The sequence below is a fragment of the Camelina sativa genome, chromosome 3 (genome assembly GCF_030686135.1).
Source record: "Camelina sativa cultivar CO46 ecotype springtype chromosome 3, ASM3068613v1".
Classification (NCBI taxonomy): Eukaryota; Viridiplantae; Streptophyta; class Magnoliopsida; order Brassicales; family Brassicaceae; genus Camelina; species Camelina sativa.
This window is the reverse complement of record NC_141882.1, coordinates 24612945-24635538: the sequence shown is the minus strand read 5'-3', so window position 1 is coordinate 24635538 and position 22594 is coordinate 24612945. Positions and strand designations below refer to the sequence as shown.

Genomic DNA, 22594 nt, shown 5'->3' with positions numbered 1-22594 from the left:
GCTGGAAACGGAGGATGAATGGATGAAGAAGAAAAAAATTACAGAACAAAACCAAAAAAATAAAAAACATAATAAGCAAAAAAACCCAATACTAAAAAACAAATAGGCCTATCAAGTGGAAAAAAAAAGCTTTCGATAATTGCCTAAGACATGACCCATTTTAACCAAGTGGTAAATCAGACAAAATACTATCATATATAATTGCACAACAAAAAAAAACAATACAAAATTACATAAATACCACATTCATGGGACCATATAATTTCAAATATATTTTTAACCCCCAATTTATCATATACAAATATATATAATCAAAAACATGAAAGGAAAACCAAAACAAAAAAACTACAGAAAAAAATACATTAGCATCAGTGCCAACTAAACACATGTGCTAATGGTGCAAAAACATTAGGTCCAAAAAAAATCATGTTAATTAAAATAATTTCATAAAATAGTATATATGTAGGTTTTTTATTAATGATATACTTCTGAGTCTATAGAAAATTTAAATTATAATTGATTCGCATACAATCCCGCGCATCGCACGGGGTCTCATCCCTAGTAAGAATAAATGGCTTCGCTCAGCCAAATGAATTTGTATTGTATATATATATGGCAGTAGATTTTTTGTTTTAAATTATCTGATCTATTACTTGCTCAGTTCCATATTTCCATCTCTACTGATCTATCAAGTCGCCAAAACATCATCACATTCAAGATATGGTTACCGGAAATGACAAACCAAGACTATATCATCAAAAACTCACACGAGTCACAAGGATAAAGGTGATGTGGCTAATACTTTTCTATGTAAAATCCTTGAACAGATTGAAAATTTCGCATCCACCAATTTCCAAAAAACTCGATATGATAGTCACTTGCTACAACACTAATTACATTCTAATCAAAATTTCGAGGATGAGGGAATATCTGAAGGTGAACAAAAGACGCGGCCGAGGTAATGACCTGGTAAGGAACAATTCCGCAAAATCCGGACTTCAAAGTATGGATGACCCTAAACAACATATTGTGATGGAATTTGTAGGTATTCTTGAGAGTATCTCGATGATGACATCGGTGGGAAGCGTCTCTATTACATAAGTTGAGTCCGATGATTTTGTGTAGCGTCGGATGCGTTTTTGGCGTTTTTACTCGACAAATTTTGTGGTACTCGATGAATACAAATTAGCTTGGGGATCGCGTGATACGACTTTATGGGAGGAAACTAGGTTTAGTGGTTATAGAAAAATTATTATGATATATATATATATATATATATATATATATATATATACCTTTTTAGAATGCTTCCTATTGAATCATTTTTATTTTCGCATTTCACAAATGAATTTTTAGGGCTTTTGCCTTAATTTATTTTAGATATCGACTGAATTTAATGAATGAGAAATTAGACAAAATTAAATGTAAAAACCAAAAAAATTGAATGGAAAAATAACATTTTTATTAGATAAAATTAAATGAAAAAAACAAAGAAATTAAAGAAGAGAACAAAAAAATCAAAGAAAACCAAGAACATTTTTCATTAGACAAAATTAATTAAATGGAAAAAACAAAGAAATTAAATGGAAAAAACGGAAATTAGAGAAACAAATTACACAATAACCAAATAAGGATATATAGAGTACAAATCAGCCGAAAGAGCCACGACAGTTGACTGAACCACAAAGACAAATCTCGTTGCCTTTGTAAAGTCTCTCATCTTCACCAATAGGCTCTATAGAAGAAACTCCATAGTCATATGTTAACTCTGTCATCGGACGAATATGCTTCATCGCAAAAAGCTCAATGCGAACATATGTATCAGATTAAATAGGCTTACAACTGTGATTCATGAATCGAGTAATGTTCCGTTTTTCTTTTGCGCTTATCAAGACTTGCGTCGTCAAATTGAAAACTTCAGGGACATAGTTCCACTTAAACCTCATATAAAACCGAGATGAGTCGAACAAGAATTTATCTTTTTCTTGTACTTCTTCTTTTGTCTTCCTCACACCAGCAATGGATCCCAAGAACGTACACCCCACCACACTTTCTTGTCTTGAACACTTACATGTGAAGCTTCCAACCGTTTTGAACTAATCGGTTTTTACATTCGTTGGGGCATGAACAAGATTAGCCGCATTCATAAATCAATGGTTTACGACAAACCAAAATGGAGTTATGGTACGGTAACTCGCCAGCGTTTCATTCCATGCACATGCAGCTTTGATGAAAGGATGGTTAACCAGCGGGACTCGTAAAACCTCTTCTCCAAAAGAAAGATCTGGAAGTATAAAACCCTGCCTTGAATCATTCGGGTCGTGCATCCTCAAATCATCAGCTAATTTCCAGTTTGCATAACAAGAATTAGTTTGGCCTGGTTTCCTCACCATTTTAAACTTAAACTCTTTACAACCGCTTTTTCCTATCAGATAATACGTCTCAGAAACAAGGTAAAGCCCATCGTAGATGTATACCTTTCTAGTATCATTGTTGGGGTCGCCTCTACCTCGGAAGACTCTAACTTTGTTTCCTATTCTTCTACTTGTATCTAGTGCAAGGTTCCCTCTTTCCATAGTATGATGATGGGGTAGACCGTCCTTATCCGTTCCGCCAATATCCAGTATAGATCAACCAGTCATGTTCCTTGGTTTCATCATTGTACTGTCCTGATGTAACCACACTCACTGCAAGAGGTTTTATTTCATCATTATTCATCATATAATCAATGCCGCTGACAGTTTGTTTGTGTAGCCCGACTAAGCAAATACTTCAGTAATAGAATATATCACCTACTTCTACTCCACGAATATGACCCGTCCTTCTTCTCCTATTAGTTTGGACCCCCATAGTCCTGCGTCCGCAGTTGTAAGGATGCCTTTCTGGAGGTTTAGTTGGCAAATGTCCGCCTAACCGCATCAAATCGCATCAAAACAATCTCAACTTTCGCTTGATTTCCGGTTTCTCTCTCTGTTTCGGTTATTTCTTAATCAAAGTTTTTGGGAGAGAGAACCTTTTTGCTGTTGGGATTTTCTATGTTTGGCTTCTTTGCCGAGGTCTTCACGTTTTTGGAACCCTTTGGTCGACCACGTCCTTGTTTTTCTGGAGCAGTACTTGAAACAACACCATATAAGTAGTTGTTGACATCATCAGATGGTCTAACGGTTTGTAGTGGTGTGACATCTAGATGAGGAGGAAGGCCAGCAGTTGAGGCAGTACGTAGACCATCCCCCACATCATATGAGTAGTTTTTCAAATCATTAGAGTGTCGAATGGTTTGCACTGGTGCTACCATCAGAGGAAGATAGCCGGCTGTTATGATGTGGGTTTCATCGTTACTTGGACCAGTACCAGGACCAACATCTGCCTCGGAAGAACGCTTGTTCGAATCATCAAATGAATTAATGTTTGGAAGCCGTGAGACCACTAGAGGAGGGGATGTTGATGAGGTTATCCATTGCAAATCCTATCAATATACAAAAATAAGAAGTCATAGATTAGTCAAAATTAAACAAGTAGACAGAATATAGTGAGAGGTTTACAAAATATGGTTGTGGATAACATTATACAAAGGTTTTGAGCATTCGAAAAGTTAAATAAGAAACAAAAAAAAAACCGTCGTTGCATTTTTTATAATGATAAAAGAATAAAGAAACAGTTCTTTTTATGCAACACTAATAAATGAAGGAGTCCATTCATTTACTACAGCTCTATAAACGCAAAGCTGAGAATTATGGGAACCCTAAAATAATAATCAAGTATATATGTAGACACTCGATGATGATATTGAAACAAGGAAACAACGATCAACATTTCGCAAATAATGTTTAATCTCTCAAAGGAAACAAAGGTAAAATGCATTTGAGACTCGATTTAGAGAGTTGAAATTATTCTTATCAAGCCACAAAAAAACATCTGGAAATGATATATAAAATTAGTTGTTTGAAAGGAGTTTTTAAAACTATTGTTTGACAATATTCAAACCACATATTAGTATTCAGTTGCAGAACAATGTGTTCAGATCTGAATTCTGTAGTGATGACATCCCCTAGATTAAGCAGAACGCTTAATCAAATTGGATTCTTCACAAACAACGAGACAAAGAACATATCTTGTGTAGAATTATCATACGTATATAATTTTAATTTTTACATCAACAAGAACAAAAACAAAAAAAAACAAAACAATTATCTATTATAGATGACCTTTCATCACGACACATTAATCAAACAAATTATACAAAGAAATCATAGCTTGAACATAAATTAAAGTGCGAATATATATAATCCTCAACAACAATTATATATAAAACAGTTAAATAGGGACACAGCAAAGGTACCTTAACAACCTGAGAAATGAGATTGAGGGTTTACAAAAACGAGTAGCGGAATAGAAGTATGAAGCAGGAGTGACACAAAAAATAGGAAAATTACGAATGAAAAAATGGTTAAAGTAGCATGCATGAAAATGGTTTTTGGAAATATGACTGTGTGGTAGATATAAAAATAATCCTCTATTTATAATCATTATATGCAATGGATTAATAGCCAAATCTTCATAGTAGAAATAAAGTTTTGGTCATTAAAAATCTTAGATTTTTACTATTATTCAGTGTATCTATGACTACCCATTCATCTTTTGACACTTTTTTGAAAAAAAAGATTAACATAAATGTGAAATATCTTTATTTCCTAGTTGAAATATGTTTTTCTACATATGTGTAGTTTATTAAACTATTTTAAGAAAAAAAGTTAAATAGTTTGAAAACATGCACTCAAAAATATTGAACCATATCTATTGAATGTTTGGTCATTTCAATTTGAATATGAATTTATGTGACACCCCGGTTTCAGAGACTTGCGGAGAGGTTTAAAAGAATTGATTTGACTACCTATGTCACCAAAGTGCACTTATCTTTCCGATCAAGGGTCCTAAGAGAACTCTAGAGTTAAGGGTGCGGAGCTGGAGTAGTCTTATGATGGGTGACCTGCCGGAAAGTGATTGTCGGAATTGTGCGAGTGAGGACAAAACATAGGAAAGTTTACGTGGTGATTTGTAGGAACGGTAATAAGTTTTTAAAATCTCTCGGACATAGCAAACCGACCGTCAGATAGAGATGGACTGACGGGCCTAGTGAGAGGATATGACGCTTTTTAAGTAAAATGGGTTCATGGATTGGGATTGGACATAGGGCCTACAGAGAGGTGGCGGTCGGGGCGTTACGCTTTAAAAGATAATGTCATTTAAAAATATACTATATGAGAAATTTATTATTATCTTTGAATAATAAAAAAGAGTAGTGTACATGGGCCTCATAGATTACAATGTCATTATGATTACAAAATATAGTATACTAGATAATGACAGGGAAATTTTTTTATTTCATTATTTATTTTGATTTTTTAAGATTATAATTATGTTGTATCATTTATTCACATGTTATATAATATAGTACTATATGGTGAGTTTGAAGTCATATTAAACTACTAATAGGTAGGTCTGGTTAGTTCTTATTTGAATTCCTATGCTATATATCACTTGTGTGGTGTTCATTAGCATTACAAATTGGTTTGTATTTAACTATCAGTTAAAAGATGCAAATGAGTCAATATAATATAAAATGAAAGACAACTTATTGAATAAGAGTTTACAAACAACAGTTGAAGAGAAGAAAATAAAAAACCACTAATTCCTGAAGATACAATCCTGGAAACATAGTGTTTGGTTACGTACATTAAAGAACCTTGATATAGTCAGTTCCATCATCATCAGAAGCCTGGTTGTAAGCAAGGCTGGAAATAACATTTACCTAGTGTTAGTAAAAGTTTTATGTCTTTTATCTAATTATTGTGAAATATAGTGATTCGTATAACCTCATCTTGAAATCTTCAACCTGGATCAACATGTATTCTAGAAACAATTGATGAAGTGTTATCACAACATGTATTATCACAGCATGGCTACCCTATAAAACTTTACCAAAAGACGATTATCTTAGCTTCTTTGTTGGCTTATTGTTGACATCAATTGTATCCATTGGATAACACATTCACAACTTGACAAAGTACATCTAAGAAAAACATGTTAACAATAATCATTATAGTTGTTCTCCTAACGAAATGCTGAAAAGCTTATATATGAAATGATAGAAATCAGAAAATTAACAAGCAAGTAAAACGGATTAAGACCCTCGAACTTGCTCACAATCCTTTCTTAATGGAAGCATGATTCTTGCCACCCTGGTAGTGATAGTAAAACAAAAACAAACATAGTCGTTAAAAATTGCTTATTTGATGGTGATTAAGTAATAGAATATTAACTATTTTAAAATGTGTGTTTATAAAAACTTACCCTCTGATCAGCCAACACCATCTCCATTTTTTTTCCAGATTGGGCAGTGTATTGCTTCGAGGTGTGAGGACCTTAACCTGAACACGCCATGTGCATTTGTAAGGTTTGACATCAGCTGAGGTTAGTCATAACCAGAAAATCATCAAGAAAGGATCATTCGAATTAGAAGATCTTACCTGATATACTCTCGGACTTATATGATCTTATCATCAAGATCTTACCTGATATATTCTCGGACTAATATGATCAATGTATGAACCCTTGTTTGATAGTAGGTTCTTAAACTGTTATATACCTTATGTGAGATATGTTAATTTTGTATTTGCGGGATTGTATACTCGCCATTATCATTATCATACTGTTGAGAGGAGAATCTCAGCTGAAAATATTCAAACTTATTTTGGGATGATTGTATTGTGATTCTTCTGATCAGGTATGTGTTATATATGGTTGAAGAATTCGATTTTGGTGGAATTTTGCGAACAGATGAAGACTTCATAGTTGTATGTCGTTTGTATTTTAAATTGGATTAGAAGTAGCATTTTCATTGGGCTTTCTATGGGCTCATTTTATATTAAATTTGTTGCAAACGTTTTATTATAATAGGTTTTGTTTCAATTGCTATTTTTGTGGGTAACAATTTACCATCTTGCATTTTGAATATCTAAATGGTTACAACACACGATTTCTTTTTTAGTAGGTACTTTTTAATGTCTATTTTTTTGGGTAACCATTTTCAGGTTACAAGAAATTAATATTAAGATTATGTTATTATATTTTGTAATTAAATATAGTGGCATTTTGTGTAATATATTATAAGGGAGTAGAGTTATTTGTTTAGAACATTGCTTAAATAATATAGTAGAGATTTAGCAATGTTGTTAAATTTTAAACACAAAATTAAAACGTAAACTAAAAGCAGGCGAGAAAAGTCAGTAGGCCAAATACTCAAGTCATGTATGCAGAAAATTAAAACTTGCATTATCAATTAACAAAGCCCATGGTTCGATGTCCATGTCCAGTCATGTATGAATATGAAGCGATTGTTGCAATTCTTCCCTGTATATATACCATGTGTTTATCATCACACATACACATCAATTAGGCTTAAGAACATATCTGATGAAGTTGTCGAATGGATGGATATATTTTGATTTTTTTCTGCAACAAAAGTGAAGACATTTAGGTAGAAAGTTTGATCTAAGAGCTGAACCAAGAATTCTTTTTCTTTATCATCAACTGAATCACTGTTCGCGAGTCACAATATTTTGAAGACAATTGGATATAAAAACACAGATATAAAAAACACATATCCTGGTTGAGATTAGGAGATTTTTCTACCTACATGACTTGAGTATATGCCCTACTGACTTTTCTCGCCTGCTTCTAGTTTACGTTTTAATTTTGTGTTTAAAATTTAACTGCATTGTTAAATACACTATATTTTGTAATCATAATTACGTTGTTATCTATGAGGCCCCATGTACACTACTCTTTTTTATTATTCAAAGATAATAATAAATTCTCATATAGTATATTTTTAAATGACATTATCTTCTAAAGTCATATTTTAAATGACCAAACAATCAATATATATGGTTCAATATTTTTGAGTGCATGTATTCAAACTATTTAACTTTTTTTTTCTTAAAATAGTTGGATAACCTACACATATGTAGAAAAATATATTTCAAATAGGAAATAAAGATATTTCACATTTATGTTATTTTTTTTTGTCAAAAAAATGTTAAAATATTAATGGGTATTCTTAGATACACTGAATAATAGAAACAAATCTAGGATTTTTAATGACTAAAACTTTATTTATACTATGGAGATTTGGCTATTAATTAATACATTGCATATAATAATTATAAATAGAGGATTATTTTTCTATCTCCCACACACTCACATATCTAAAAATCAATTCATGCAGGCTACTTCAACCATTTTTCATTCGTAATTTTCCTCTTTTTTGTGTCTCTCCTGCTCTTTACTTCTATTCTGCTACTCGTTTTTGTAAACCCTGAATCTCATTTCTCAGGTTGTTAAGGTACCTTTGCTGTGTCCCCATTTAACTGTTTTATATATAATTGTTGTTGAGGATTATATATATACGTACTTTAATTTATGGCTCATGCTATGATTTTTTTGTATTATTTGTTTGATTAATGTGTCGTGATGATTTGTCATATATAATAGATAATTTTTTTTTTGTTTTTGTTCTTGTTAATATCAAAATTGAAATTATATATGTATGATAATTCTACACAAGATATGTTCTCAGTCTCGTTGTTTGTGACACTCCAATCTGATTAAGAGTTCTTCTTAATCCAGGGGATGTCATCACTACAAAATTCAGATCTGAACACATTGTTATGCAACCGAATACTAATATGTGGTTTGAATATTGTCAAACAATGGTTTTAAAAACTCCTTTCAAACACCTAATTTTATATATCTTTTCAAGTCATTTTTTTTTGTGGCTTGCTAAGAATAATTTTAACTTTCTGAATCGAGTCTCAAATGCATTTTACCTTTGTTGCCTTTGAGAAATTAAAAATGATTTGCGAAGTGTTGATTGTTGAGTCCTTGTTTCAATACCATCATCGAGTGTCTACATATATATTTGATTATAATTTTAGGGTTCCCATAATTCTCAGCTTTGTGTTTATAGAGCTGTAGTGAATGAATGGACTCCTTCATTTATTAGTGTTGCATAAAAAGAACTGTTTCTTTATTCTTTTATCATTAATTCATTATAAAAAAAATGCAACGACGGTTTATTTTTCTTAGTTAAATTTTGGAATGCTCAAAACATTTGTATAATGTTATCCACAACCATATTTTGTAAACCTCTTCTTCTCCACTAATAGAATATATCACCTACTTTTACTCGAGGAACAAGACCCGTCCTTCTTCTCCTATTAGTTTGGACCCCCATAATCCTGCAATTAGCGTTCGCAGTTATAAGGATGCCTTTCTGGAGGTTTAGTTGGCAAAATCTCCGCCTAACCGCATCAAACCGCATCAAAACAATCTCAACTATCGCGTGATTTCCAGTTTTTCTCTCTGTTTTGGTTATCCCTGAATCAAAGTTTTTGGGAGAGATAACCTTTTTGCTGTTGGGATTTTGATGTTCATATATTTTACTCTGTTTTCCTTTAATATATTCACATCTTTTGTATCTTTTGCTATCCTTTTTCACCATATTTGCATAGCTTTTAGGACTGTTCATGCATTAGAGTATAGTTGCATTGCATTTGCATATTTTCTTGCATAAACAGGTGATTTTGGAGCCTAAGGAGCATGGAAGCAATGCTGAAGAGGAGTGAAGCTATCAAGAGAAGAAAGCAAGGGAGTGAGAGGTGAAGAATCAAGGGTCCGGAGTTCCACTCGACCGCACACTCGACCAGACACTCGACCGTGTGCGGAGAAGGACAACCGAGTGGAAGGAGCACAAGAAGAGCCAACTCGACCGGTCACTCGACCGAGCACCTGGTCGAGTTGACCGAGCCGCCTAGCTATTTTGTCTTTTAGTATTTTTAGGGCTTCCACTATTTTTTCTATAAAAAGACCTTGTACCCTTCAGCCACAGGAGAGCCACCTTGGAGAAAATCTAAAAACTTAGTTTTTATCCTTTTGGGAATTTATGCTTTTTGTTTTTTACATTTCTTAGATTTTGTTCTACTTTTAAAGGAGAAAACAAGAGATTTCTTCATACTTGTTTGTTCAATAACTCTCAAAGTATAAAAAATTCTAGTTTGATTCCTTCTTCAATATTGTAGATCTCTGATTTATCTTTCTAATGATGCAAGTTTCGTTATTTTCTGGGTTTATGACTTTGTTCATCATGTTTAGCATTTGTGAGTAGTTGCTTAGGATCTTGAGGATGGGTTAGCCTGGATTGTGGTTAAGGTTTGTTTAGCTAGGTCAAGCTTGATTGTTATAGATCTCTTCTAGGCTAGATGTACTCTATGCTGATCCTATAACTGAGAGGGTAGGATTTGATTTTAAACTTCTTAGCATCACACCAATGTTTAGGTTGCAAGATAAGGCTAGATCTAGAGATTATCATTAGGCATGCTAAGAGATTAGATGTCTTGTTTGATTTTTGACATAAATGATTTGTTGCTTAATGCTTGCTTGTATAAGTTCTTTGCTTTGTGAGAACAAGTCTAGAAATATATGAGCTTGATTGTTTTTTCCATGAGAGTGGATTAACATGTTCTAGGAGATCATTGTCTAGAGATTAGCTCAAGTTGATTGAGATTTGTTGACCAAGTTAGATGACCTTAATCATTAGTCCAGCCCATGAATCCCTCCTCAAAACCTTCCTTGTCTATTGATTTCTTAGTCTAAATCCTGTTGTTTGGTCGTTGTTTGATTTACTTTGGTCTTGCTCTGTTTTGTTTGCATTGCTCTGTTTCTCGCATATGTCTGACTCGACCCTGTACTCGATCGCACACTCGATCGAGTGCTTGCTCGAGCTCATCCCCAGAATTCTTGTTTATGCTTTGTGTTTGTCCTGTTTCAATTCCTATTTCATTTTAGTTGCTTTTCTGTTACATTCATTTAGTTTCCTGTTCATTACTTGCCTTGCATTAGTTTATTACTTGCATTACTATAGTTTCTATTTCTGTTTTATTGCATTGTTGTTTAGATCATCCTGTTCTCTTTACTTTTAGCATATAGTTTTATAAGCTTTTACATTATGCATTTTACATTCATCATTAGGTTGTTAGTGACAAACATCCTACATATTTGGCTTGACTTAGACAAATATTCATAACCTGATTGCTTGCATAACACTCATTTAGGATTGACATCTCTTATACTACAACAACATAAGGGAAATTGAAACTCCTTGCATTCCACCTGTTCATCATCACATCATATCATCTCATTCATCATCACCCACCACAAAATGCCAAGTTTCAGATTTTCTGTGTTTGACTTCTTCGCCGGGGTCTTCAAGTTTTTGTAACCCTTTGGTCGACCACATCCTTGTTTTTCTGGAGCAGTACTTGAACCAACACCATATAAGTAGTTGTTGACGTCATCAGATGGTCTAACGGTTCGTAGTGGTGTGACATCTACAGGAGGAGGAAGGCCAGCTGTTGAAGCAGTACTTAGACCATCCCCCGCAGCATTTGAGCAGTTGTAAGTGCGTATATATATAATCCTCAAAAAAAATTATCTATAAAACAGTTAAATAGGGACACAACAAAGGTACCTTAACAACCTGAGAAATGAGATTGAGGGTTTACAAAAACAAGTAGCGGTATAGAAGTAAGAAGCAGGAGTGACACAAAAAATAGGATAATTACGAATGAAAAATGGTTGAAGAAACGTGCATGAAAATGGTTTTGGATATGTGAATGTGTGGTAGATAGAAAAATAATCCTCTATTTATAATCATTATATGCAATAGATTATTAATAGCCAAATCTCCATAATATAAATAAGTTTCAGTCATTAAAAATCCTAGATTTTTTCTATTACAATTTTATACACTGAATAATAGAAAAAAAATATGATTTTTAATGACTAAATCTTTATGTCTACTATGGAGATTTGGCTATTAATTTATCCGTTGCATATAATGATTATAAATAAAAGATTATTTTTCTATCTACTACAAACTCGCATATCCAAAAACCATTTTCATTGCACGCTACTTCAACCATTTTTCATCCGTAATTTTCTTCTTTTCTGTGTTTCTCCTTCTTCTTACTTCTATTCTGCTACTCGTTTTTGTAAACCCTCTATCTCATTCTTAGGTTGTTAAGGTACCTTTGCTGTGTCCCTATTTAACTGTTTTATCTATAATTGTTGTTGAGGATTATATATATACGCACTTTAATTTATGTTCAAGCTATGATTTTTTTGTATTATTTGTTTGATTAATGTGTCATTATGAAAGGTCATATATAATAGATATTTTTTTTGTGTTTTTGTTTTTGTTCTTGTTGATGTCAAAATTGAAATTATATATGTATGATAATTCTACACAAGATATGTTCTCAGTCTCGTTGTTTGTGAGACTCCAATTTGATTAAGAGTTCTTCTTAATCCAGGGGATGTCATCAGTACATAATTCAGATCTGAACACATTGTTATGCAACTGAATACTAATCTGTGGTTTGAATATTGTCAAACAATAGTTTTAAAAACTCCTTTCAAAAACCTAATTTAATATATACATCATTTCAAGTCATTTTTTTGTCGCTTCCTAAGAATAATTTCAACTTTCTGAATCGAGTCTCAAATGCATTTTACCTTTGTTGCCTTTGAGAGATTAAAAATGATTTGCGAAATGTTTATTGTTGAGTCCTTGTTTACACTATCATCGAGTGTCTACATATATACTTGATTATTATTTTAGGGTTCCCATAATTCTCAGCTTTGCGTTTATAGAGCTGTAGTAAATGAATGGACTCCTTTATTTATTAGTGTTGCATAAAAAGAACTGTTTCTTTATTCTTTTATCATTATAAAAAATGCAACGACGGTTTTTTTTTTTTGTTTCTTATTTAACTTTTCGAATGCTCAAAACCTTTGTATAATGTTATCCACAACCATATTTTGTAAACCTCTCACTATATTCTATCTACTTGTTTAATTTTGACTAATCTATGACTTCTTATTTTTGTATATTGATAGGATTTGCAATGGATAACCTCATCAACATCCCCTCCTCTAGTGGTGTCACGGCTTCCAAACATTAATTCATTTGATGATTCGAACAAGCGTTCTTCCGAGGCAGATGTTGGTCCTGGTACTGGTCCAAGTAACGATGAAACCCACATCATAACAGCCGGCTATCTTCCTCTGATGGTAGCACCAGTGCAAACCATTTGACACTCTAATGATTTGAACAACTACTCATATGCTGCGTGGGATGGTCTAAGTATTGCTTCAACAGCTGGCCTTCCTCCTCCTCTAGATGTCACACTACTACAAACCATTAGACCATCTTATGACGTCAACAACTACTTCTATGGTGTTGGTTCAAGTACTGCTCCAGAATAACAAGGACGTGGTCGACCAAAGGGCTCCAAAAACGTGAAGACCCCGACGAAGAAGCCAAACACAGAAGATCCCAACAGCAAAAAGGTTCTCTTTCCCAGAAACTTTGATTCAGGGATAACCAAAACAGAGAGAGAAACCAGAAACCACACGATAGTTAAGGTTGTTTTGATGTGGTTAGGCGGAGAGTTTGCCAACTAAACCTCCAGAAACGCATCCTTACAACCGCGGACGCTAATCGCAGGACTATGGGGGTGCAAAATAATAGGAGAAGGCGGACGGGTCCTTTTCCTGGAGTAGAAGTAGTTTATATATTCTATTACTGAGGTGAAATGTGCTTAGTTAGGCTACACAAACAAACTGTCAGCGGCATTGATTATATGACGACTAGTGATGGTGAAGTAGAACCCCTTGCAGTGAGTGTGGTTACATCAAGACAGTACAATGATGAAACCGAGAACCTTGAATGGCTGATCTATTCTGGATATGGGGGAAGGAATAAGAACGGTTTACCTCAAGATCAGACTATGGAAAGAGGGAACCTTGCACTAGATACAAGTAGAAGAATAGGAAATGAAGGTAGAGTCATCTGAGGCAGAGGCGACCCCAACGATGATACTAGAAAGGGATACGTCTACGATGGGCTTTATCTTGTTTCTGAGACGTATTTTGTGATAGGAAAAAGCCGTTGTTAAGAGTTTAAGTTTAAAATGGTGAGGAAACCATGCCAACCTAATTCTGGTTATGCAAAATGGAAATTAGCTGATGATTTGAGGATGCAAGACCTGATTGGTTCAAGGCAAGGTTTTATACTTCCAGATCTTTCTTTTGGAAAAGAGGTTTTATGAGTCCCGCTGGTTAACGAAGTAGATGAAAATGACAAAACTATTCCTGGAGATTTTGAATACATCACATCTCAGCATTACTCAAGAATGACGCTTGATTTAAACATCGATCTCCAAGCACTTGGATTCAAGAATTTTCAAGGTCAACCGTCCTTTCATCAAAGCTGCATGTGCATGGACAGAAACGGTGGCGAGTTACTGTACCATAACTCAATTTTGGTTTGTTGTAAACCATTGATTTACAAATGCGGTGAATCTTGTTCATGCCCCAACGACTGTAAAAACCGATTAGCTCAAAACGGTTTGAAGCTTCACATGGAAGTGTTCAAGACAAGAAAGTGTGGTTGGGGTGTACGTTCTTGGGATCCAATCCGAGCGGGGACCTTGATCTGTGAGTTTGCTGGTGTTAGGAAAACAAAAGAAGAAGTACAAGAAAACGATAACTTCTTGTTTGACTCATCTCGGTTTTATATGAGATTTAAGTGGAACTACAAACCTAAGCTTGTGTGAGGATGTATGGGAAAGTGTCCCTGAAGTTTTTAATTTGACGACGCAAGTCTTGATAAGCGCCAAAGAAAAAGGGAATGTTGCTCGATTCATGAATCACAGTTGGAAGACTAATGTTTTCTGGCAGCCTATTGAATCTGATACATATGTTCGCATTGGGCTTTTTGCGATGAAGCATATTCCTCCGATGACAGAATTAACATATGACTATGGAGTTTTTTCTGTAGAGCGTATTGGAGAAGATGAGAGACTTTACAAAGGTAACAAGATTTGTCTTTGTGGTTCAGTCAACTGTCGTGGCTCTTTTGACTGATTTGTACTCTATATATCCTTATTTGGTTCTTTTGTAATTTGTTTCTCTAATTTCCATTTTTTGCCATTTAATTTATTTGTTTTTTCAATTTAATTAATTTTGACTACTAAAAAATGTTCTTGGTTTTCGTTGATTTTTTTTCTGTTCTTTAATTTCTTAGTTTTTTTTTTCCATTTAATTTTATCTACTAAAAAATATTATTTTTTCAATTTAATTTCTTTGTTTTTTCCATTTAAATTTGTCTAATTTCTCATTCATTAAATTCATTTGATGTTTAAAAAAATTACCGTAAAAGCCCTAATAATTAATTTGGTGAAATGCGAATATAAAAAATGATTTAAATTGGAAACATTCTAAAAAGGTATATATAGTAATATTTCTTCTATAACCACTTAACCTAGTTTCCTCCCGTAAAGTCGTATCACGCGATTGACTTTATCCCCAAGTAAAACAGTATTCATCGAGCAGCGCAAAATTTGTCGAGTAAAAGACGCCATGAACAGGCAGATGAACGATTTGGCGCTTCACCATAAATGCATCCAACGCTACACAAAATCATCGTACTCAACTTATGTAATAGAGACGCTTCCCACCGATATCATCATCGAGATACTCTCAAAATTACTTACAAATTCCATTGCAATATGTCGCTTAGTGTCAAAGCAATGGTCGTCGATACTTCGAAGTCCGGATTTCGCGGAATCTTTCCTCACCAGCTCCTTGGCTCGACCGCGTCTTTTGTTCACCTTCAGATGTGTCAGCAAGTGTCACCTCTTGCTATTCCATCAGCCTCAAAATTTTGATGAGAACGTAATTACTGTTGTAGCAACTGACTATCATATCGGTTTTTCTGGAAATTGGTGCACGCAAAATTTTCAATGTGTTCATGGACTTATCTATCTGAAACATAGGAAGGGGAGGTTAAATGGAAAAATAGATAGGGTTTATGTGCACGGGTCAGCAGAGACCTTTACCTAAGTTGGGAGTGTTGGATAGTCATTCAAAAAGGTTTCTCGGTTATGATCCTATCGCGAAAGAATTCAAGGTTTTGTGCATAACATCGTCCAAAGAGCATCAAGTTCTGACACTAGGGAACGGAGGAGAACTCTCCTGGAGAAAGATTGAATGTTCGTTTCTGTATTATCCTCGGAAAATGAGCAACGCGATATGCACCAATGGCATTTTATATTACAAACATTCTAATTCCTTGATAGTATGTTTTGATGTTTGGTCTGAGAAATTTAGTTTTGTAGAAATAAAAATATAGGTCGACCTTTTGTGTCTATGATAACAGGATTTTCACACAGGGTATCAATTCCCTATGCAGTTGTAGTACAAAGGGTTATCAATCCAAATGGTTGTTATGCTAGCAGACAAGATATGATCAGAAGCTAGCAAGTCAAGCCAAGCAATAATTGGGGTTTAATTTAACAATCCTAAGATAATCAAAAGGAAATAAAAAGGCAAGAACCACATGACCTAAGCATTCGAGTACAGGATCGGGTGGAGTGATCAGGTTAAGAAATCAAGGATGAACAGCTCGAAGGTGTACACGAAGCTGGTGATCGAGTATCAGTTTGGGTATGGGTTCGAGTTAAGAATTAAAACGTAAACAATCAAGATGCGAAAGCTCCTAATGATGGGGTAATCAACTCCTAAGTGTTTCTCACCAATGTGGGATGTCCTACATACCTCAAGCAAATATTTCCTAGACAACGAATCTCCTAAATCTTGCTAAAACACTCTCATGATAGAAACAATCAACCTTGCTCACTCCCCTACCCAACTCTCGTTGGAGAAACATGACCAAACAGACATTACAAACTGATTCATTAATGTCAATAAACCCCTTAAACATCTAATCTCTTAGGCTAAGTGAGTAAATCTCTAGCATTGATTGATTCAAGCATTTCAACAACATCTCTCGATGGAAAAACACCCTATATCTACTCTCAACCTCTCGGTCTGAAAATAGCATTAAAAACACCAACCTAGAAGGAAATTTATATAGAATAAAGCACTTGTTTCCATCCAAAATGCACAAATGCAGGAATGCAACACCCTAAATGGCCTAAATGCTGATTCATACAGTTAATGACCTAAAATTGCTAAAGTTAGAATATAAATAATGCAAAATATGGACAAAAAAGGAAGGCTAAAACTTGTAAATTAGAGAGTTATCAGTCTAATAAACTATAAGGGAAAATTAGGTGTCCTAGTGCTTTTTCCTCACACTAGTTTTTCTCAGCTATGGGTTCTAGATGACACCAAAAAAGTGGTATGGTCGAAGCAAAACTCTGTTTTTCCGATACCACCTTTGAGGCTATAAGGGTAACTGATATGGGTGACCTTTTGAATTCTTCATCTTTCCAAACTATATTGAGAATGTGATGTTTCTCAAATAACATAGAGGGGGCTGATCATGGGGGTTTGATTCTAATTAACAGTTTTCAGAACTTTTACTATATTTCCACTTCACTTTATTATTGTCTAAACTCTTTCAATGACATCGATTTTGTTTTTCTTTTCTCATATTGGGTTGCTTATTGTTGATCATACTACTGCTACTGCTTTTTTTAGTGTAAATATGTATCACTTAAAGATTACCTAGACTTGAGAAAAGTTTTACATAGAAAAGTAATAGCCACATCACCTTAATTCTTGTGACCCGTGTGAGTTTTTAACGATATAGTCTTGGGTCGTCATTTCCGGTAACCATATCTTTAATGTGATAATGTGTTGGCGACTTGATAGATCAATAAAGATGGTAATATGGAACTGAGCAAGTAATAGATCAGATAATATAAAACAAACAATCTACTGCACTACAAGTGGATAGTGCCATCCCAGTCATCCCAGCCATCGTTTAAACCGTTGATGTGTCATCCTAGTCATCGCTTAACGGTGCTAAGATCAATCAACATACTTACTCTCAAAAGAATGTGGGATGGTTTCAAATAATGACTTTGGGTGGCTCACTCTCAAAAGAAGGAATGCTAGACAGTTGCGAAAACTATCTAAGATTGAGAATAATTAGGACATACAACTCTGCCGTTGGGATTTCCTCCCAAGAGAGCTTGTTTATAGTCACTAAGCTTGATTTTTTACTCTTATTCGACTGGTGCGGGATCAGTGAGATACAGAGATGACCCCGCCTCTGTGCTCTCATTTGACATGTATTTCTTCACTCTCTGCCCATTTACGGTAAACTCAGTCCCATCCTTCCCAAGTAAAGTCACTGCTCCATAGGGCATAACTTCTTTAATTGCAAAGGTTTCTGACCATCTCGACTTGAGCTTCACGGGGAATAGTCAAAGCTTCGAGTTGAATAGAAGGACTTTGTCTCCAGCTCTTAGATCCTTGTGTGTGTGTTGGATCTTTTTGTCGTGAAAGGCTTTGGTTCTTTCATTGTAGATCTTCGAATTATCATAAGCCTCTAACCGTATTTCATCAAGTTCGTGGAAATCCATTGATCTTCTTTCTTGAGCAGTTTTATGTCCAAGTTCAGGAGTTTTGTCGCCCAGATCGCTTTATATTGTACCTCAACTGGTAGGTGACAGTTTTTCCCATAAAAAAGCTGGAAAGTTGTTCGCCCAATCAGTGTTTTGTAAGCTGTCCTGTAGGCCCATAACGCATCATCTAGCTTGAATGCCCAATCCTTTTTTGTGATTCCCACGATCCTGGCCAATATCGCCTTTATCTGTTTATTACTTACCTCCACTTGTCCACTGGTTTGTGGGTGTTAAGCTGTTGCGACTTTATGCTTGACTTCGTGCTTCCTTAACAAGCCATCGAAAACTCTGTTAATGAAGTGGGTTCCTCCATCAATGATCACTACTCTTGGGATTCCAAATCTCAGGAGAATGATGTTTTTGAACATCTTCATTATGACCTTGTGATCATTTGTCGGGCTGGTGATTGCTTCGACCCATTTTGAGACATAGTCGATGGCCACCAGGATGTACATGTTTCCATTCGAGGGTGGGATGAAAGGTCCCATGAAATCTATTTCCCAAACATCGAAAACTTCAACTTCTAAGATTGGCTGTTGAGGCATTTCATTCCTCCTACCGATGTTACCCATTTTCTGGCATGGGTCACACTTTGTTATGAAGAGATGTGCGTCTTTGAACATGGTTGGCTACCAAAGACCATCTTGAAGTATCTTTTGGACGGTTTTGAAGGTAGCAAAATGACCTCCATAGGCAGACCCATGACAATGCTCTAGTACCCCTCGGCTACACATCGTCTGAACATGCCATTTGTCCCTTTTTGTATAAATAAGGTTCATCCCCGTAATAGCTATTAACGTCCCTGAAGAACTTTTTCTTTTTGTGAGCATCATAGTCCTTATGAATTTTCCTGCACACCATGTAGTTCACGAAATCTGAGTCCCAGGGTAGCTTAGCCGACTCGACTGCCATGAACTTGATCAACCCGATTGACTCGGGAATCGAGTGAGCTATTGTGTGTCCGATTGTGTGGCTCATTTCTTCCAAGAAGTTGATGTGCATCAGTCTCTCTTCGGGCATTGAGTTGTCTATTGGAAGTGGATCCTCAATTCGCATTCTAGACAAATGGTCTACCACCCCGTTTTCAATTCCTTTTTTATCCAGAATCTCTATCTCGAATTCTTGCAGAAGAAGGATCCATCTGAGGAGCCTAGGTTTGGTGTCCTTTTTTGAGCAAATGTACCGTAGGGCAGCATGATCCGTGAAAACAACCACTTTCGATCCGACCAAGTAACTTCAGAACTTCTCAAAAGCGAAAACCACAACAAGGAGCTCTTTTTCAGTTGTCGGATACCTTGTTTGGGCATCGTCCATGGTTCTGCTGGTGTAGTAGATCACATGGAGCTTTTTATCTATCCTTTGTCCTAGTACTGCCCCCACAACGTAATCTGATGCGTCACACATAATCTAAGGATGATCCTAATTAGGTGCTTGAACTATTGGTGCACTCACCAAAGCTTCCTTTATCTTGTTGAAAGCATCTAAACAATCCTTGTCGACAATAAATTCTGCTTCTTTGCAAAGGAGTCGCGTTAACGGTCGGGCGATCTTAGAGAAGTCTTTAATAAATCGCATGTAGAACCCTGTGTGACCTACGAAGCTTGTGATGTCTTTCACCAATTTAGGATGTTGCAATTGAACCATCAGTTCTATCTTAGCCTTGTCAACCTCTATCCCCTTTTCTGAGATCTTGTGGCCTAGGACTATCCCCTCCTGAACCATAAAGTGGCACTTTTCCCAGTTTAACACTAGGTTGGTCTCTTCACACCTTTTGAGCACCTTTCAAAGGTTTGAAAGACAGGATGAGAAAGAGGCTCCATATACTGAAAAGTCATCCATGAAAACCTCCACCATCTCTTCTATTAAATCCGAGAAGATGGACGTCATGCATCTTTGGAAAGTTGCGGGAGCGTTGCACAAACCGAAGGACATCCTCTTATAGGTAAAGGTACCATAAGGACAGGTGAATGTCATTTCTCCTGGTCGGCCGGGTGTAAAGGGATTTGGTAAAATCCACTATACCCGTCAAGGAAACAGTAGTACGGGTGGTTAGCGAGCCGTTCCAGCATCTGGTCAATGAAAGGCAGGGGAAAGTGATCTTTCCTAGAAACCGCATTAAGCTTCTTATAGTCAATACACATTCGATGACCCGTTATTGTCCTAGTGGGAATTAGCTCATCTTTCTCGTTTTTGACAATGGTGATTCCTCCTTTCTTTGGAACGCAGTGCACTGGAGATATCCAAGTACTATCAGAGATGGGGTAGATAACTCCAGCATCGAGTATCTTCAGAATTTCGTTTTTCACCACTTTTTTCAGGTTCAGGTTTAGCCGAAGCTGAGGTTCCACAACAGAAAACGATTCATCCTCTAGGTTTATCCGGTGGGTGCAGAGATCAGGGGATATACCCTTGATGTCATCTAGAGTGTAGCCAATTTGCTCCTCGATAATTTTTAAACAAAGTGCAAAGCAAATTCAGCTCTTTTTCGGGCAGGCTAGAATTGACGATAACTAGATAAGTTGAATTAGGACCTAAGAAAGTGTACCTTAGCCCAGACGGAAGAGGTTTGAGTTCTACTTTAGGCGCCTTTGACTTGGACCAATCATCAGTGGCTTGTAGTTGCGACTCGGAATGGTGTTTGATTACCCTGCTCGGTGGATTGGTCGTGTTAGTGATCGGGCTGGTGATCGGGTGGTCTGGTGTTATGCAGCTGCACGAAATGATGCAGGAGGTGACAACTGACTTGTTCAAGCTTTGGTTGTCAAGCATCATCCTCTCTTTTTCAGCTTCCCCCATGTTTTTACTCATCTCCGGTTCGATGACTTCTCGATAATTATCGAGCAATTCCATATAGAGCTCTGTTTCTTTGTGTATGAATCTCTCCTCACTATCTTTAGTTAGCGCTGTTTGTAAGCAATCCCCAATTGTTATTTCCTCAAACGCCTCCTCACGCAGTTTTTCTAATTTCTCTATCCAGAAGGTTTGCCCTACGATTATGGGCTTTTTCATAGTTCCAAATATCAAACTGCATAGTAAGGTCTTCCCCAAGCTTCAGATTGATCTTCCCGTTCCTCACATCTATCATTGCTCATGCGGTGGCTAAGAATGGTTGTCCTAAGATAAGCGGATCCCTTGGTTCTACATCCATTTCCAAAACCACGAAGTCGGTTGGTACGTCTACGGATCCTACCTTGACCGGCAAGTCTTCCAATACTCCACTTGGTAACCTTGTAGTTCGATCTGCTAGAACTGGCTGGATGTCGGTGGGTTTGAATTTCTCAAATCCAAGACGTTTGGCTACAATTAAAGGCATTAAGCTGACTGATGCCCCTAAGTCGCAGAGACATCTTCCAAACGTCAAAGGTCCAATAAAGCTAGGTAATGTGAACAACCCCGGGTTGCTCAGTTTCTTAGGTGCAGTAATCCTCTAGATTATAGCACTGCAATCGTGATTGAGTATGACCATTCCTTGAACTTGTTTGATCTGTTCCATCACCGCATTCTTCAGGAATTTCTGGTAAGGGGATACTAGGGTAAAAACGTCCATTAGAGGCATGCGAAGCTCGAGTTCCTGCATCTGTTTTTCGAACAATGCCTTGTACTTCTCAAGAATTTTCTTGCGAAATCGTCCAAGAAATGGAAAGGGTGGCTTGTAAGATGGAGGGATGAATCGTCTCTCTTTCTGTTTCTCTCCTCCTGGTTTGTCTGTAGGTAGTGGACTTACTGGAATGTCCACCCGATCATCTATCCGGGTGGTGTGATCGGGTAAAGGGTCGGGTTGTTCTGTGGAATGGTCTGGTGGATGAGTAGGAGTGGGCGGCTCACGGTGATCCTCCCTATCTAAGTCATTGCTGGCCGCAGGAATGTTTTGTGGTGCCACCCGAGGTGGTAAGTGGCGTCCACTCCGTATGGCTATTGCAAGCGCAGACTCCTGACTTTTTGAGGTTGAAGCTGATTTATCTATAAGCATCTGAATTCGATAGCTCAAAGCATCAAACTTGTTGTGTAGTTTCTGATAATTGGCCGATAAGCGG

General features: G+C 36.1%; 3 pseudogenes; 2 read left to right on the top strand and 1 right to left on the bottom strand.

Annotated features, from left to right (window-relative positions):
- Positions 1–1649: 1649 nt before the first annotated feature.
- Positions 1650–6378, bottom strand: LOC147947655 (histone-lysine N-methyltransferase, H3 lysine-9 specific SUVH7-like; annotated as a pseudogene).
- Positions 6379–12434: 6056 nt separating this feature from the next.
- On the top strand, positions 12435–15181 carry LOC104779166 (histone-lysine N-methyltransferase, H3 lysine-9 specific SUVH7 pseudogene; annotated as a pseudogene).
- A 362-nt stretch (positions 15182–15543) lies between these two features.
- On the top strand, positions 15544–17439 carry LOC109130714 (putative F-box protein At1g46984 pseudogene; annotated as a pseudogene).
- Positions 17440–22594: the final 5155 nt, after the last annotated feature.